This window comes from Rhinoraja longicauda, chromosome 1, assembly GCF_053455715.1.
Source record: "Rhinoraja longicauda isolate Sanriku21f chromosome 1, sRhiLon1.1, whole genome shotgun sequence".
Taxonomy (NCBI): domain Eukaryota; kingdom Metazoa; phylum Chordata; class Chondrichthyes; order Rajiformes; family Arhynchobatidae; genus Rhinoraja; species Rhinoraja longicauda.
Window position 1 is genome coordinate 123,636,539 of NC_135953.1, and position 19,505 is coordinate 123,656,043.

The following is a 19,505-nucleotide window of genomic DNA, read 5'->3' on the forward strand; positions in this document are numbered from 1 at the left end:
CCCACAGTCGAGGCGACCGAACCATCCGCTGTCGGGGCAATCGAAGCTCCCACAGTTGGCGATCGAAGCCCCCACAACGGGAAGATCGAGTCTCCCACGATTGGGGCAGTCAAAGCTCCTGCGGTTGGAGCTCCCGAAGTCGATCCCTAACAAAGGGACCGCCAGCTCCACGATGTTAGGCTGTAGTGCAGACGGATATACAAGACAGAAAAAGTCACATCTCCGTCAAGGGAAGAGATTAAAAGAGGTTTCCCCCAACCCCCACCCTCCACATAATACAAAACTAAAGATACATTAAAACATACAAATAAAACAGACTAAAAACAATGAAAGAAGAAAGGGATGAGACAGACTGTTGGCGAGGCTGCCACTTACGGCGCCACATAACAAAAAGTGAATGTTTGTTTTGAGTCATTGAGATATGTTTTTGCTGATATCGTCTCACTTCTGCTGAGTCCGCTCCATTTCTGTCCCTCTAACTAACAACAGTGTGAAAAATGTTTCCTTTCCCTCCTCAGAGTTTTCTAGGTTTTGTTTAAAGTTTTATAAATGTTAATTTTGAATACTTTCTCGATTGGTTGACACATTAAAAAATGTTTGATAGCTTTAACATTTCTGACTTGATTGGGACCATGATTACCAGGTAGTCAAAGTTTTCTTCACTTTTATGGCAGGGGTTGTTTTGTCCCCTTTCCTCCCAAGAAATGGACCTTCCAAAGTGCAAAAACATAAGATACAGAAATGGCAGCTGGTCTTGAGCCTCCATAAGCCTGCTCAGTCTTTCAGGGAGATCATCTGTTTTTGGCCTCAGCTCCTCTTTTCTGCTTATCCTTCATTAACTCCATTGAGACCATTTCTTTGATTGGTCTTGAATATCGTCAATAATTCATTTTTCACTGTTCTCTGGGTAGGGTGGAGAATTCTAAAGATTCACAAACATTTGAGAAAAGAAAAATCCTCATTATCTCTGCCTTAAATGGGCAACCCACTTGGCTAATGGTTGATTAGATCATTTCAAGTAAATAAAACTTTGTGCAGAAATTAGCGGTGAGGGAAAATAGCTCCCTGCTGATCGGAGATCCTGGAATAGTCTGATAAGAACTTGATATTGGTTGAAGGATAATTTTTTCAAGAAAAAAATCTCTAATGTTCTGATGTCGTGCTATGACAGCATTTACTTGAGGAGGCAGACAGGGCTAGGGCCTCAATTTAGTCTCTTTTGACAGGCAACAAAATGTCAATCTTGCAGCGTTGCACAGAAGCATTTTACAGAAGCATGTCGGAGACGCAAGGAACTGCAGATTCTGGAATCTTAAGCAAAACACAAAGTGCTCGAATAATTCAATGGGTTCAGTAGCACCTGTAGAGATAGCACCTGGAAGGGTCACAGGTAGCACCTGGAGAGGTGACATTTTGGATTGGGACTCTTCATCAGACTGGGAGCATGATAGTTCTGAATTTAAGAAAAGGGAGATGGTTTAATTCTTCCTGGAATGTATGATCTAGGCTGACACCAGGAGTACCAGGAGAATGCCACTGAGCTGAAATGGCATTCTCCAACTTCACATGGCACTATTCAAAGGCACTTGTCTTGCCAAGTTTCCATTGTCCGTTAAATCAAATTAAGTAATATTTATGTCATTTGCTATTTGCAGAACTTGCAGTGTGAATGATGCATTTTCCTAAACAAAATGTAATGACAGCACTTCCAAAATAATAAATTGCAGTGAAACATAGATCATTTTGCTGAATGATAGAAGTTTATTCAAAGTTGCTTCCAACTCTTATTGAGCTTGGGATCTGTACAGATACTGCTTTTACAGCAGATTATTCTGGTGTATAAAAACAAGAGAGGAATAAATCGGGTAGATGCACAGAATCTCTTACCCAGAGTAGGGGAATCGAGGACCAGAGGACAAATGTTCAAGGTGAAGGGGTAAAGATTTAATAGGAATCTGAGGGGTAACTTTTTCACAAAGTGGGTGAACTTTTTCACTGGTGGGTGTATGGAACAAGCTGCCAGAGGAGGTAGTCCCAGAGGAGGCTGGGACTATCCCTACGTTTAAGAAACAGTTAGGCAGGAACATGGATAGGACAAGTTTGGAGGGATATGAACCAAACGCCAGCAGGTGGGACTAGTGTAGCTTGGACATGGTGGCCGGTGTGGGCAAGTTAGGCCTAAGGGCCTGTTCCACACTGTATCACTCTATGACTCTATGACTCTAAATGGCATGTTAGTCGCAGTAAAATACTTTTCTGGGGAGTCTTACTATACAACTGCCAGAATGATATCTGGATTAGGTGTTATTAAATGCAGGGGGAGGTTGGACAGACTTAGATTGCTTTTTCCAGAGGAAATGTCTTTGATATGGCTACAAAACGTGTAGATCAGGACCCAGGGGCTCTGATCTTGATGGCGAGCAGAAAAAAAGGAATGCTCTGACGCAGTTGTCAGGGGATACAAATGTTCACCACACTCCCTATCCACTGCCCAACATCACCTTCACTCAATGATTTGATATATAAGGTGGCATGGTGGCACAGCTGTAGAGTTGCTGCCTTACAGTGCTTACAGCGCCAGAGATCTGGGTTTGATCCCAGCAACGGGCGCTATCTGTACGGAGTTTGTACGTTCTCCCCGTGACTACGTGGGTTTTCTCCGAGATCCTCGGTTTCCTCCCACACTCCAAAGACATATAGGTTTGTAGGTTAATTAGCTTGGTACAAATGTTTAAATTGTCCATAGTGCGTGTAGGATAGTGTTAATGTGTAGTGATCGCTGGTCGGTGCAGACTCGTTGGGCCGAAGGGCCTGTTTTCGTGCTGTATCTCTAAACTAAACTAAACTTGAATTTAAATTTAAGGCCACTGACGGCAATGGGTTCAAGTTTTGCATTTGATGCCAAAAATAGTGGTTTGATTAATAATAAAAGGAAAGTTGGAGGTTACAGAATTATATTAATCATGAAAGAGTGCCGTGGAAATCACTCCACAGAAGTGAGATAATACATTAGGGTGGAGCAAAAAAAGGCAAGAGAATACAAATGAAACCGCCAGTGAGTGAACAATTTGATTTGTAAATAATGGATTGTTACAGAAAGTGGTCATGAATACCTTCATAGTTCATTGTGTATGGATAAAGGGACATTCCTCAAATACCGATGACCAAACATCAGGAATATGTTCAGAACTTCCTTGAAACTCTTTTTCTTTTGCTTAAAATGTAAACATAACGTTTAGATACAGGGCAATCTGTGAAAGGAGCCAAGACATGTGGTGAGGTCATAAATGTATACTTATCTTTATTCACTACGGAGAAGAACATTTTAGCTGCAAATTTCAGGATGACATAGTCGAGAGCATGTTGCAATTAAATAGGATGACAGTAGGCATAAAGATGGAAAATTTCTCAGGGCCTGATGAGATGTATCCCAATTGCAATTGGAGGCAAGGGCAAAACTCTGACAGAGAAATTTAATCTTTGCTGTCCATAGGAAATGTGCCAGATGACTGGAGGACAGCAAACGTAGTACCTTCATTCAAGAAGGCCAGCAGGGATAAGCATCATTACAGGCCAGTCAATCTAATGCTAATGGAAGAGAAGTGTTTCAGGGATGGGATTGATCTTTAATTGAAAATACAGGGATTGATCAGAGATGGTAAGCATGGCTTTGTAGGTGGGAGTTCATATTTGATCAATTTGTTTGAGTTTTTTGAGAATCAGCAAAGTATAATGATGAGGGAATAATGATATAATGCTAGTTGATGTAGTCTGTATGGACTTCAATAGGGCCTTCAATATTGCTCCACATATAAGGTTGATCAAAAGGGTAGACTTTTGGGGATCCAAAGCAAGTTGGGAAATTGTATCCAAAATTGGCTTGGTGATAAGTGATAGACGGTGATGGGTAATTGTGGAGGGTTTGTGGTTGAAAGCCTGGACCAGAGATGTATTACAGGGATCAGATTTGGCGACCACACTAATGAAAAGGTTATAAATAGGGAGATATGGTTAGTAAGTCGTAAGAAAATTGGTGGTGTTATTGGTTGATAGTGAGAAGGATTATTTTGGATGATATTGATCATCTGGTAAATTGGTCAGGGAAATGGCAAATGGAATTTAATAATATTAACTGTGAGGTGTTGCATTTTGGGAGGTCAAATAAGGATAGAACATACATCATAAGTGTATGATTAGACCTAGGGAGCACAAAAAAATAAAGGGACCTTGGTATCCAAGTCCGTATATCACTAAAGGTAGCAGTACGGCTAGACATGGCGAAGAAGAAGAAGTACAGGTTGCTGGCTTTAATTGGCCAATGCACAGAGCAAAGGAGGATGGACAACTTTATAAAACTTTGATCAGGTCACAGCTGGAATAGTGTGCGTAGTTTTGGTCGCCACACTCTAAGAAGGACACAATAGAAATGGAGAGGGCACAGAGAAGATTTACAAGGATTTTGCCTGGAATGGAAAGCTTCATTTATGAGGAGAAACTGGGTTGATGGCACAGCAGAGCTGCTGAGGGAGCTGTTGCCTCACAGCTTTAATGACCTGTATTCAATCCTGACCTCTAGTGCTGTCTGCGTAGAGTTTACATGTTCTCCCTGTAACTGTGGGCGCGTCCTCCTGGTGGTTCGATTTTCACCCATCTCAAAATTATGCATATTCATGGTGGATAAAAGGAAAATTTCCCCAGTGCAGAGGAATTCAAAACTGGCCAGGATTAAGTTCAAAAGAGATCTGAGAAATAATGTTTTCACACAGAGGAAATGGCAATGTGGAAAACATTGCTTGAGAAGGTACTGGAGGCAGGTACTCTCACAGCTTTTACAATGTATGTGGTTGAGCCATTAAATTGCCAAAGCTTAGAGGGTTATGGATCACTTGCTGCCAAATGGGATTAGTATGGAAAAACCCTTGGCGGTTGGCATGGATGTGTGGACCAAAGAGCCTGTTTCTGTATTGTATAACTCTTTGACTCTAATGCATCCTTTAACATCAGAACAGAAATTAAAAAGTGCTTCCTTGATTTGTTTCCAATCTGATCCAGACTGTTTCCTGCTACAGGAAATGAAGCTACAGCCGAGGGTAAGCAAGCCCACCCTGCCTATGTGTCTCAGATGTCCGAAAAGCTCTTGCTGTTTATTTTTCAGAGCCCAGTAGTTTAATTCCCTTTTGACCACACCTAGAGATCCCTTTCAACTGATACATTGTTAATCTTAATATTAGATCATATTTTGACCTGAAAATGTTGAATTATCAGGATTGTAAAGACATATATTCTCCTCAAAATTACTCTAAAATTGGCAAATCTTTTGTAAATGAAACTTTAGTCAATTGCAGCATGGGTTATGCTCCCTTTAATTAGCTGAAGTCCAATGACTTCATATTAATATCTGAATTTGTTCAAATATGTTACTCCATCAGGCCTTATATACCGAGTTTACTTAAATGGACTACAAATATAATGACATTTTCTTAAATTTAGGATTCATAAAAGTAATGTGTAATTCAGAACAGCAGCTGCATTGTATGTTAATGAAAATTTAAAGCCTAAATTTAAAGTTCAAAGCTGAGTTGACATTTTTAGCAAAAGAACCACTATGATTTTCCAACAATGAAGCAGTGAACTTCATCAAGCTCTGCTCATTTATTGGAAAAATAAAGTGAGATTTATCGTGTTTTTGTATTGTGCTGGTATTTGGAAACCTACTGTTTTCATTCTGTTTTTTTGCCCTGCAAAGCAAAACTTTGGTTCATAAATTTGCTAGAATCCAAATATTAGTAATGTAGGCTGGTGCAGTGAATATGCAATTTTCTTTCAATTCAGTCAAGATATTGTTGCCTGTATCATATTACTTTTTATATCATAATTAAATAATCAGTTATTTCAGACATGCCAATGGGCGGCACGGTAGCGCAGCGGTAGAGTTGCTGCTTTACAGCGAATGCAGCGCTGGAGACTCAGGTTCGATCCTGACTACGGGTGCTGCACTGTAAGGAGTTTGTACGTTCTCCCCGTGACCTGCGTGGGTTTTCTCCGAGATCTTTGGTTTCCTCCCACACTCCAAAGACGCACAGGTATGTAGGTTAATTGGCGGGTAAATGTAAAAATTGTCCCTAGTGGGTGTAGGATAGTGTTAATGTACGGGGATCACTGGGCGGCACGGACTTGGAGGGCCGAAAAAGGCCTGTTTCCGGCTGTATATATATGATATGATATGATGATGAAATAGGACAGCTTTACAGCCATCTTTCCAAGGTGGGCTATGCAAAAGAGAAGAAACCCCCACACAAGAATTTATCGAGCTTTGTGTAAAAGATATCTGTAAAACTATTCAAGGAGAAGAAACAGCCCAGAAAGTGGATTGTATTAGACCCTCACATGATACAGTTGTAAAAATGATTCAGGATAAATCTTGTGACATTGAAAAAACCATTTGTGGAGAAAATGCAGCAGTGCATAAATACTATTCCTCAGACGAATCAACTGACCAGCGAATGGTGTGCATATAATACGTGAATAATGGAAATGTTCAAGGGAAAGTCTTCCCTGTGGATTGGAGCTTTGAGGAAGAGGACATTTTCAGATAAATAGATTCAAACTTGGAACGGATTGGCTGTAAAAGCATTTGTGTAGTTGATGCAGGAATACGATGTGTTGCAATTCAGATTAGTGCTCATGTTCAAAATTTGTAACAAATGTTACGGAGATTATACATTTATATATATATTTTTTTTAATTGGATTGATAATACATTTCTTTAAATGGAAGTCTTGCTATAAATTTGAATTTTGGGCCTCTTTCTTGATCGTGTCATGGTTTGCTCACTTTGTGAACATATTCAAAAAGTTAATGTGTTGAACTTGAATCTGATATGTTGCTTAATTGATCATATTACATGCAAAAAAAGTGACCTTTTTAAACTTTGAAAGATGACCAGTCAACATAATTGATTATCAGGAACAGAATTATGAACTCCTATCATGGTCAGCTTTAAGGTTGGTCTGGAGCAAACAATGAGCCACTGTCTTTGGATCTTAACATTGAAACGGTTATGAATCCTTGGTATGGTGGAACAGGGATTTGTTTCTGAAGATAATGGGATAGATTCAGAGGATAATTAAGAGAAATGGGATATTCAGTTTTATTTACCATGGCATTGAATACGAGGTCTCATGGGATTTGCAGGAATTATACAATTATTAACATCATAGCTAGACAGTGCGTACAGTTTTGGACAACAGATTACTGGAAGGATAGAACAACACAAGGAGGTGTGGAGTAGAACTTTAGGGATGTTATCCTGTCTGTAGAATTTTATCGTGAAGCAAGATTGTCCAAGGGCAAGTTTAAAATAGCAAAGAGGAAGGAGCTACTTCTAAAATGGTACAGACCTTCATGCCATCAGATCCAAATGATTCCATGCCAGAAATGAGGCATGCTTCTATTGGTTAAGTTGCCCATCTGTTTTAACCTTTTTGGACAATAAAAGTGAAACCCCATTCTGTTCAGATGTAGGCCAGTTTGATGATCAGGGACGTAAGGAAATGTGTTTGCATTTGTGGTACCTTCAATCCTACAGGAGCGTGCCATTTTGGTAAAGCTTAGCAATTTTCATGTTGTCTTACTCTGTCTATCAGCAAGCTGATATACAGCAAACGCTTTTATGGACCTCTTTACAACAGATTTCAGTTATAGCCCCCACCATTGCAGTCACCACCAGCGCAGGGAGCCACCACTGGCACCACCACTGCCGCAGTTGTCATTGCCACCACTGCAGTCACCACTGCATTTGTCACCACCACCGCTGCTGTCACCGCCAATGCCATCACAGCTGATGTCACCACCACCACCACCGACATTACCACTACCACCCCAGCCGCAGTTGTCAGTGCCATCATGAGCAGCACTGCCACCACTGCAGTCACCACCGCAGATGCCACCATCACCGCTGCTGCCATCCCCCCTGCCGCAGTCACCGCTGTCGCCACCGCCACCATCACCGATGCCGCCACCGCCGATGCTACCACCGTCGCAGTTATTGCCGATACCATCATCTCCACCATCACCACCACTGCCACTACGTGCACTCCAGCCACCCACGAGCCACAACCAATGACTGCCAATCCTCGCCTCTCCCCGGCCATTGATTCACCTGGATTCCAGTTCCAGTTCCAGACCAAGGGTCTGAAGAAGGGTCCGTACCAGAGACGTCACCTATCTATGTTCTCCAGAGATGCTGCCTGACCAGCTGAGTAACCCTAGCACTTTGTTTTCTTTTGTGTATTAACCAGCAACTGCAATTATTTGTTTCTACTATTAATGGAATTATAATTCCTTACTCGGTTATAGTGGACAATTGGCAATAACAGACACCACCTTCCCCCCTGTGGTCCTTGATAACAAAGCTTTACTGCATACTATTATTACCCAGGCTCCTGTGAACTTCTAGATATAGTGGTGTGCATCCAGCTAAGATATCTTTGTGTCAAATTCTTCAGCCTGAACACAGTTCAACCTACCCTCCTGAGTAGCACTAGAAATTCTGTCCACCCAGATATTGGTCTCACTCCAGTTCAAATACAATACCTCATTTTGATCATCTCTGCCCCAGAAGAGATCCCAATGGTCCAGAAATCTGAACCCTTGCTGCCTGCAGCAACTCTTCAGCTGTGCTTTATCTGCCCTATCTTCCTATTCCTACCTCACCAGCATGTGGCACTAGGAGCAATCAGGAGATTAGTACGCGTGAGGTCCTGCTTTAACCTTTTGCTTAACTCCCTATATTCACTATGTAGGACCTCATCCCTTTTCCTAACTATGTAATTTGTGCCAATGTACACAGAAACCTCTGGCTGCTCACCACCAACCCTGAAGAATGTTCTGCAGTTGCTCAGAGATATCCTGGCCCTGACACCACAGCTGCAACATACAATTCTAGAGTGCCTTTTGCAGGTACAGAATCTTCTGCCTGTCCCTCTAACTAATGAGTCTCATATTACTACAGCCCCATCTGACTTCACCCTTTTATGCTGTGCCTCAGAGCCATGCACGGTGTCATAGACCTAATTCCTGCTGATGCTCTCCTCTGAATAGTCATCCCTCCAAGAGGTTTGAGAGGCTTGTGGACAACTCTTGTTCCTGTTTTGATCTTAGGCAGTTAGCACAGCAACCCCCCATCAGTTTGGGGGAAATACATACTCCAGATTTTCAATTCAGTGCCATCAATTCAGCCATCACTCTATGGACCAGGCCTTTGAGGAAAGGTCTTTCAGGAAATACGTCACAGGTTTTTCTGATTCTCAAAAGCCTTATCAACAATGCTCATGTGCATCAATATGTCTGTTTGGGATGTTGATTATTATGGCCTCTCTCAAGATCTCTCAACCACATTTTAAATTACTTCTTAATTTGCAAATACAATTCTGTAGGATTGCCCTCTGGCTGATATCTTGCTGAGAAACAGTAGTGTAAAGTGCACATAAAATTTATCTGCTGCTGTTGCTTTATTTGGCCTCAAGTACTCTACAAGAACTTCAAGATTCTACCTTGATAATTGACTTTGACCCAGAGGTCGAAGCACTCTCAACTGTTACCTACTGAGCCCTCTGACTTCTCATCTTCTCCACTACCCTTCCATCTAAATTGGGATTCACCTGCAGAGGAGTAAATGTAGACAAGAAGGAGCAGTGAAATCCATGTGTGCAAAACTGTTTATTCAATGTTGTGTTCATGGCCTGGGCAGGGCAGTCATCTTAGCACTCCCTCTAACTCAACAGAGATGCACTTATTCTCACATCCTTCAACACCATCTAATTTTCAATAATGGATTAATGTTCTTTGGCAAACATGGACTCTGGCATACTTAAATATTCTGCTTGACTGTGCCAATTGGTCAGCCAGTACATCAGTCTGTCTGTCAATGCTTGGTCTGGAAATACCAAATTTACAATGTTTCATTCAATTCCTCGAATACATGATTGTTCCCACTGGCATTTGATTATGCAGACAAAGAAATGTATAAATTAGGCGTAGGAGTTGGCAACAAAGTGCCTTTTGTGTATTAAGTTTTCTGCTTCTTTCTGAAATATATTGTGGATTAGCTTCCACCACCTTTATGGTGAAGAATTCCACAGGTTCATAACCCTCTGAAGGAAGATTTTTTTTCCTCGTCTTAGTCCCAAAGCTTTACCCCATATTCTGAGTCTGTAATACCTGGTTGACGAAACCACAACCCCAACCCCATTACCCAGCTGGAGAGCCCCATCAAAACTGAACTTTTCAATGAGATCACCTGTCTTCCTCGCAATCTACCAAAGGCGTGGACCTAGTTGACTTAACCTCGTCTCTTATGGCAGTCTTTCAATTCAGAGATATCAGACTGGTGAACCTTAGCTACATTCCCTCAATGGCAAATATACCATTTCTTGTGCAAGTTGGCCAGATTTACATTGATGTATTTCCAGTCATATGGTGTCAAAATGATTCTTCAGTATCTTAAAAGCCTCAGTAAACAGGACCTCAATCTAACTGCACAGAACCAGCAAACTAGTTAGGCTTGCAAAAGTGTAAAAATCATTTCTACCATGGTAAGGCTTTCTTCTGCTCACATATCATTACATTGCGTTTGTTGGAATTTTTGCCTATAGCCTTTACAATGTTAGTGGTATTGAAGGACATGTCCAACCTATCAGGTAAATACAAAAACAATTCCAGAGTTTCATCATACCTACATAGTTTCTGATGTCTCCAGTTTGTTCCCTATCTGTCAGCTCAATTGATTTCTATTTACACATGTTACTACTTACTTCAACATTGCACAATTCCGCCTTCTCTTTAGTTGTAGCTTTAATTCACAGGCTCAACATCCTCACTCTGATAACACAAATCCTCAAATCCGTTCTCATTACTGGTGTAGCGCATTAAAATCATGTAATTGTTCTTTGGAGTAGTGCACAAATGACTTAATCCGTGAGTATTGTGTAAATATATATTTGTTACAACTTGATACTCAATTGCCTCTCACAAGGTGCATACGATATTGCAAAGTTGAACCACATGGAACTGTCCCTTAAATTAAGTGACCCACCAAATTTAATATAGAGGTATCACAGCTGTCATGAAAAATACAACATAGGACCCTGATAGCCCTTTCAGGTTAGGCAGAGGTTCACTTGCACCTCCTCCAACCTCCAACTGTATCTGTTGTTCCAGGTGTGGGCTCTTATACATCGGTGAGACCACACATAGACTGAGCGATCGTTTCGCTGAACATCTTCGCTCTCTGCCGCGGCCTATGTGATCTCCTATTTGTTAAACACCTTCCCATTCCCATACTGACCTTTCTGACCAGGGCCTCCTCCATTGTCAGAGTGAGGTCAAACGCAAATTGGAGGAACAAAACCTCATATTTCGCTTGGGCAGCTTACAACCGAGTGGTATGAATGTTGATTCCTCCACCTTCAAGTAACCCCTGCATCCCCTCTTTCTCTGTCCTTTCCCCGCCCTAGTCGTTGTACTAGATTCACAGTTGTCCTATTTGGTTTCATTGTCTGTATAACTCAGTATCACCTAGCCCACAGCCACAATGGACCGTCTCCTTGCTTATCATTACTTTTTTGCATATCTTTCTTTCATTTGTTCTATACCTCTCTGTATCATTGTCTATATCAATCGTTTCCCTACTCCTGACTCTCTGTCTGAAGAAAGGTCTTGACCTGAAACGTCGCCTATTCCTTTTCTCCAGAGATGCTGCTTGATGTTAAACCCGCTTTTTGTGTATATGTTCAATTTAAACCAGCATCTGCAGTTCCTTACTACACATGAATAAACTTATGTTTCTGTCAACATTTATTTCTTCCCAACTATCACATTAGTTGTTCATGTCATGTTTTTTTTTAAAGCTGGGCAGAGTAGGAACTGTGAGCATTATGAAGACACAAAGTTATCTTCAGAGCCTAGTTCAGATGCCATTTTTAAATGTATTTTTACTTGGTTGAGATGATTGTACATTAGTCAGAAAACAAAGGAAATTTGTCAAGTTTGCAATGACTCTTACCAATTTCTGCAGATGCACCATAGAAAGCAACCTATTGGGATGCGTCACTGGCAACTGGTCTGCCCTAGACTGCAGGAAAATTAAGATATTTGTGACCGCAGCCTAGAGAATCCTATAAACTAACCTTTCCAAATTAGATTCCATCTACATTTCACTCTGCCTCAAGAAAGCAACCAATTTAATAAAAAAACACTCACATCCTGGTCATTTTATCGACACCATCTGTTGGACAGAGGCTTGAAAGCATGTACCTGCAGGTTCAGGAAACAGCTTTTTCATTGCTGTAATGAGACTCGAATGGATTTCTCATGTGCCAAGGATGTATCTCTAATCTTCCAATCTGCCTTTTGTGGCTCTTGCATTTTTTTAATCTGCACTTTCCCTGTAGCTGTAACACTATATTCTGCATTCTGTTTCCTTCCTCTTTTTGAGTGCAGTTGTACAATTGTATTCATAGATTGTATGATTGCACTCATGGATACTATGATCTGACTGGATAGCATTAAAAAATGTTTTTTCAGTATATCTCGGTATATGTAACAATAATAAATCAATACATTTTAATACATGGTGGTGTATTCAGGGGTTAATGAAGGGGAAATCACAATGGCATGTACATTTCTATGTTCCTTAACAAAATACTTTTTATCTTTTGATATTCTTACATCAGTTAGAAATCTTAACTTATGTGCTTGAATGATTATTATGTAATAATCCCCTAGCTTTCTACATATTACACATATATTTTGATCTTCCATGCCGTGACTTTGAGTTTGTTTTGGGCTCTTCCTTTGCTTTTAGCTTTGGTCATCTTTTTCCTTCTCTTTGTGTTTTTCCTTCCTTGTTGGGTGATGTGATGTGATGTGATGTGGTGCTCACGTCATGTTATCCACCCACATCAAGGAAACCACCAACTATGTGATGGGCTACAGAATTTGAAAAAGAAATAAAAACTGAGGATGCTGGAAATCGTAAACAAAAACAGAATGCTGGAGTTGCTGAGCATGTCAGGCTCTGTCACTGGAGGTGGGTGCAGAGGTACGGCAGGAGAATGACCTTCAAAATTATAAATAGCAGATTGATCATCATAGACCCTATTCTTCATAGTAGTGATAATATTTAGACTTCCTTTCTCAACTTTAATAAAAAGATCATTAGTGAATTCTATCTCTCCCTTGTTCGCTCACACTCTCCAGACATTGATTCGCCTCGTGAGTACCTCCAGGACATTTTGTTTTTATTGAGACTTGGCTTGCAGGATAGCTGTTCTTCAGCGGATCCCTTCTCATTTAACCATGCCGATCTTCATGAGCTTCACCTTCTCTCTTTCCTTTATCATTGCACCATTTCCTTATTTCCATGATTCTAACTATCAAATCCCTCTACTCTCCCTTTTATTTTCACTGACCCAACCCATAACTCCCCATTTACTACACTGTTCACTCCCAGTTGAATGGTGTTCACGTCAGACTCTTAAATTCCACCTTTTTCTAATCTACCTCACCTTCTCCTTGCCTCCCTATCCATTTGTTTCTTCAAAGGGACCTTAGTTACATTCAAAGTTCAAAATGTTTGTTTTCATAACAGTAGACATCAAAGTAAAAACTCTCAATTTATCTTGCTGCAATTTTGGACTCCCTTGTGAGGTGCAGGGGTTTGAAATTTAATTTCTGCAGTTATAAATAGAAAGAAATAATAGGTCAGTGGTATGTAATCTGTTAGCACCCATTCTGTGCTCCTCTAAAGTAGCATTGCACACCTTCTGTTATTGAGAGCAAGGAGGGCCGCCGAGAGCGTACGGGGAGTGTCGAGAGCAGGGGTGGGGGGGTGGAGGTTGAGAGCGAGGGGGGGCGGGAGGGGGTCGTCGAGAGTGGTGGCAGGCAGAAGGTAGGACTGTTCGATGAACTCCTGTAAGTTATTTGGCTTCTGTAAATTGTAAATTGACCATAGTATGTAGGATAGTGCTCCTATACAGGGTGATCGCTGGTCGGCTTGTACCCGGTGGGCCGAAGGGTGTGTTCCTACGCTATATCTTTTTAAAGTCTTAAGTCTAGACTTGGTAAACAAATCAGTCATTACCTTTGTGGAATGTGAATACGCCACAGGTGAGGTAAGGCTCAGTTTGTGCCTGTTTATTTGCCAGCCTAATTGAGAGCAGTGAAACATCATGGGAGGAATAATTGGTTGAAGTTGCTTGGCGCCACTTTGAAAATCTGCATGTAATTACACCACATCACTGCTCATTAAGTTGTTCATCCATCAGGCCAGAGGAAGTCCTGCAAAGGTACTTAATTCTTAATGGACATCTGATTCAATGATTTACAAGAAACTGTCAGTTTACAAGTCCCTAGAGCAGTTTCCCTCCAGTTTTTGCGCAATTTAAGAGCAGAGAAAGTTTGAATGCGAGAGGTTACTTGAATCAAAAAACATTCATGAATCTCAATGACATTTTAAAGGTGAACATCAATTGGAGTCCTTTGGGACCCTCTTTCCACCTATCTAAAAAGCTGAAGTATCATATTTCAGAATTCCCTCTTGAACCCAAAGCTTTCTATTTGCATTCTTTCCATCCTTCTATTGTCCACTTCCCGAATAATTTCTGAAGAAGGGTCTTGACCCAAAACGTCACCCATTCCTTTTGTCCAGAAATGCTGTCTGACCCACTGAGTTACTCCAGCTTTTTTTGTCTATCCCGAATAATTTCACTTCCGCTTAATAGAACTTAGAAACAGTATATTTTCTTTCTTTGTTATTGTTTCACTCTGACCACAGGAACTTTACCAGCATTTGAGAAATTAGTTTTCATTCCATTTTTTATTCATACTTTTTTGCTCAATTTCCATTTTTGTGCGACTTGCTTTTTGCATTTTGTCAATTACATTCCCATCTTTAGTTTAGTTTAGAGATACAGTGCAAAAACAGGACCTTCGGCCCACCGGGTCCACGCTGCCCAGAAATCCCCGCACACTAACACTATCCTAGACTAGAGCCAGTTTTCTCCCTCCATAGACATCAGCCACACACACTAGAGCCAGTTTACAATTATACCAATTAACCTACAAACCTGTACGTCTTTGGAGTGTGATAGGAAACTGGAGCACCCGGAGAAAACCCATGCAGTTCACGGAGAGAACGCATAAACTTCGTACAGTCAGCACCCGTGGTCAGGATCAAACCCAGGTCTTCTGGTGCTGTAAGGCAGTAACTCTACTGCTACACCACCTATTGACTATTTGATATAGTCACAGTTATTTTCCCATTACAGTTGTGCTACATTACTGATCGGGCCAGGCATTCTGCGAATGGAGGGACAGAGTTAGCATTTTAGGTTGATAGCTCATCGGTAGACCATTCTAACACTTTTAGTTCTTATTTCACATTTCCCACGTCTGCAGTTTTTCATATTCAATAACATTACTGATCCATTCCTTTCCCACTGATACCTATTTAATTCCTTTCTGCCTTTCCCATTTTCAAGTTTTATTATTGTTTCCATGACAATTAACTAGCCTACCTTGTATGTAATAGGCAAAATGTTAAGAATGTGAGATGATAAGATATAGGAGCATATTAGGCTTACTCTGCCATTTAACAAGACCTGGGCTGAATTTCTACCTCCACGTGATTTTCCTGCTTTATTTCTGCATCAATTGATTCCTTTAGTATTCGGAAATCTAGCAATCTCAGGAGACAAGAGACTACAAATGTTGTATTCTGGAACCAAAGAAAAACTGTTGAAGGAGCTCAGAGGGCAGAATCTGTAGAGAAAAAGGAACAGTTGGCATTTTGGATAAAGAACCTACATTTGCATTACTGGCCTTGATCCAAAATGTTGACCATCCCTTTGCCTCCAGAGATGCTGGCTGACCTGCTATGTTTCCCAAACAGTTTTTAAAAAATCTGTCAATCTCTGTTTTGAACTCAACATATCGGTTTTTATTTGGAAACTGGGACTTCTAGTTCTTGATTATTTAGTTTGGGTAAATAATCTTACAGTTTTGCTGAGCAGTTTGACTGTAATGTTATTCATTCACAATATTAACTCCGTTTTTCTCCCTCCATAGACATCAGCTGGGCATTTCCAACATTGTTGTTTTGCAGGATCAAATTCAACAAAAGTTCTGACCTGTCTTTCACAGCTTTAATGTGCACCTCTGTTTGTGTTCTCTCTCTCTATTTAATTGCCTCCAATAATTGGCTAATCATCTGGGCAAACCTGGGATCATTCCATTAGAGACTATCTTGTTTCCTCATTAACTATCTCCCATTCTCTTTGCAATTTAAAACTAATTTGTTTTCTCACTCATCCAGTACTGATGAGGAGTCGTTGATTTGAAATATTACGCAACTTATTTTTCCAGAAATGCTCTCTGACTTGATAAGAGTTTCATTTAATCCCCAGCACCAGGCAATCTCATGCAAATGTTATTTGTCTAGTCATGCATTGACCAATATTAGATGTTTCTATGTTCCTATGAAGCCAAGAGGATGAACAGTAGCAGGATTGTCGAGGTGTGCAAGACCTTAGGTACTTGCCCACCACTCTCGGCTGCTGTCAAAAGCCTTATGGATCCTCATGTCAGCTTCTTGTTGAGTGTAGATTGGGTTCAAGGTCTGGACCAAGCCAATCTTTTCCTTTAGCTTTCCCTCCTTCCTTCCCTCACACTAACTCTTTTCATGCTCTCTTTGTGCTCTTCCTCTCTTTCTTTCTCTCTCAAGCACAGGCAATTTCTGTTTCTCAAAATGAACACTTCAGGATCTGGTATCGACCCGAAACATCACTCATTCCTTCTCTCCTGAGATGCTGCCTGACCCGCTGAGTTACTCCAGCATTTTGTGATACCTTCGATTTGTACCAGCATCTGCAGTTATTTTCCTACACTTCAGGATCTGGAATGTTAGGACAGTTCCCGCAGTGACAAACCTGAATATAACTTCACTGTCATGGCTGGAAACACCTTGGAATGGTGAGAAATGGCCAGCCCCAACAACAAGGTCCAAAGAAGGGTTCCCACCCAAAAGATTGTCTGTCCATGCCCTCCACAGACGTTGTCTGATATGCTGAGTTTCTCTAGTACTTTGTGTTTTGCTAAAGATTCCAGCATTTGCAGTTTCATGTGTTTCTCCAACAAGGTGTTATGCACACCTTCTGTTAGAAAGACAAACCAGAATACATCTTCATGGGATGAGCTTTGCAGTCAAAATCAAGTTAGCCTGGTGTCTCAGTAATTCTGCCATGGGATTAGAAAATGTTTCTTACATTCTTGAATCTCTTAAAGACAACCAGCACATTACAGTCCTGGCTGCATATTCCCCAACCTAGGAAGCTACAGGCCAGTTGCACCCTGGCCACTCCCTCTTCTCCCCTCTCCCATCGGGTAAAAGATATAGAGGTGTGAAAACATATACCTTCAGATTTAGAGACTGTTTCTTCTCAGCTGTTATCAGGCAACTGAACTATCCTACCGCAACCAAGAGCAGTCCTGAACTACTATCTACCTCATTGGGGACCATTGTACTATCTTAGATCGGACTTTACTGGCTTTACCTTGCACTAAACGTTATTTCTTTATCATGTATCTGTCCACTATTAATGGCTCGATTGCAATCATGTATTGTCTTTCCACTGGCTGTGCAGCACACAAAAAAAACTTTTCACTCTACCTCGGTACACATGACAATAAACAAAACTGAGCTGACTAACTGGCGGAAGGTGGTATTTACCCTTAAAGAATCCTGGCCCACATCTCAAAACAAGACAAACTAATGTTCCTTCCATGTGATTTTAATGCCAGGGCTAGCAAAACACAACCCCCTGGCAAGAGATGATTGACAAGAAGGATGTAGAGAATGCCAACTCTAACAAAATCCTCCATTCAAAAAAAATATTTAGAATAAAATCTTGCCATAACCAACACCCAGTTTAGCCAGAGACATGCATAAAACCAACCCCAATCCAGGTACCATTAACTGTCAAATCATGGAATAATCTGAGTGAAAAACTGCAAAAATGTTCATACAGACATTCACATATGTAAATTAGGAGCAGGAGTAGCCATTTGGCCTCTCAAGTCTACTCAACCATTTAATGAGATCATACTTGCCTATCCCAGAAAAACATTTCACTCTCTTGCTTGTTAAGAACCTATCTACTCTATTTTAAAAATATTCAAAAACATAGTTTCCTCTGCCTTTTGAAGAAGTGATCTCCAAAGTGTCATGATCCTTTGAGAAATAAAAAGTGTTACCTCATCTCTGTCTTAACTGGGCACTCCTTATAATTAAACAGTGAACCCCAGTTCTACGTTCTCCACATCCATTCTGTCAAGGCTCCTCAGAACTTTAGATGTTTAAATCAAGCCCACTCTTACTCTTACACAGGCCTGGCTTGTAAAGCAACCTGCCCATTCAAACTATTAGCTTCATAAGCCTTCTCTGAACTGCTTCTCTGCATCATTATTTTAGTAAAGAGGCAAATACTGTACAATATACTCCATATGTGGTCTCAAATATAAATGATGTATTACTGCCTTTGATTGTTTATTTTGAGGGGAATTGAATATAGTGTTGTCAGCTTTTCTAATTACTAGCTGTATCTGTTTTTAATTTTTTTTTAATCATGCACTGATACACAGACCCCTTTGCATCGCAGGGTTCTGTAATCCCTCATTATTTACACAATAGTTCTTTTTGTTATGTTTTCTGCTAAAAAGGAAATCTTCACATCTTTCCACTTAATATTTCATTTGTCATATCATGCACCCATATAACTTGGTAACCTTCTTATTCCACCACACAATTTTCTTTCTCCAGCTACATAAATACCATGGCTTCTAAAGCAGGTCCAATTCTGGCTACTTCTTGACATCCCAAGGCTTTTCCATCATCTACATGTCAAAAATTTGATAAAATTCTGGTTGAGCTATTGCAGTACAGATACAACAATAGCATTTACTCAGCAGTATGGAAAATTGCTCAGATGGGTCGAATACACCAAAAAGCCACCAAGGGCAATGCTACTAAGTGACACCTACTTACACTTGGCTGGATGAATGCTGCACCAAAAAATCTTAAAAAGCTGGACACCATCAAAGATAAAGCAGTCGGTGTGACTGGAATCCTATTTATCACATTCATTTTCTCCATGACCGATGCAAATGGGTTACAGTGGATACCTTCTACCATTTACGTGCCCAGGTTATTCTGAAAGCAGTGACTTACTGCTTTTCACTTGGTGTGGCCGTATGGTAACTCAAATTTCACTGTACCTTAATTGGTACATGTGACAATAAACCCATCTTTAATCTTGAATCTTCCAAACCCAACGCGTTTACTACCTAGAAGGGCAAGGCCAGTCAGCCAATGTAAACACTGCCACCCGTAGTTTCCTCAACAAGTTACACATCACCCTGACTTGGAAATATATTGGTGCATCTCCATT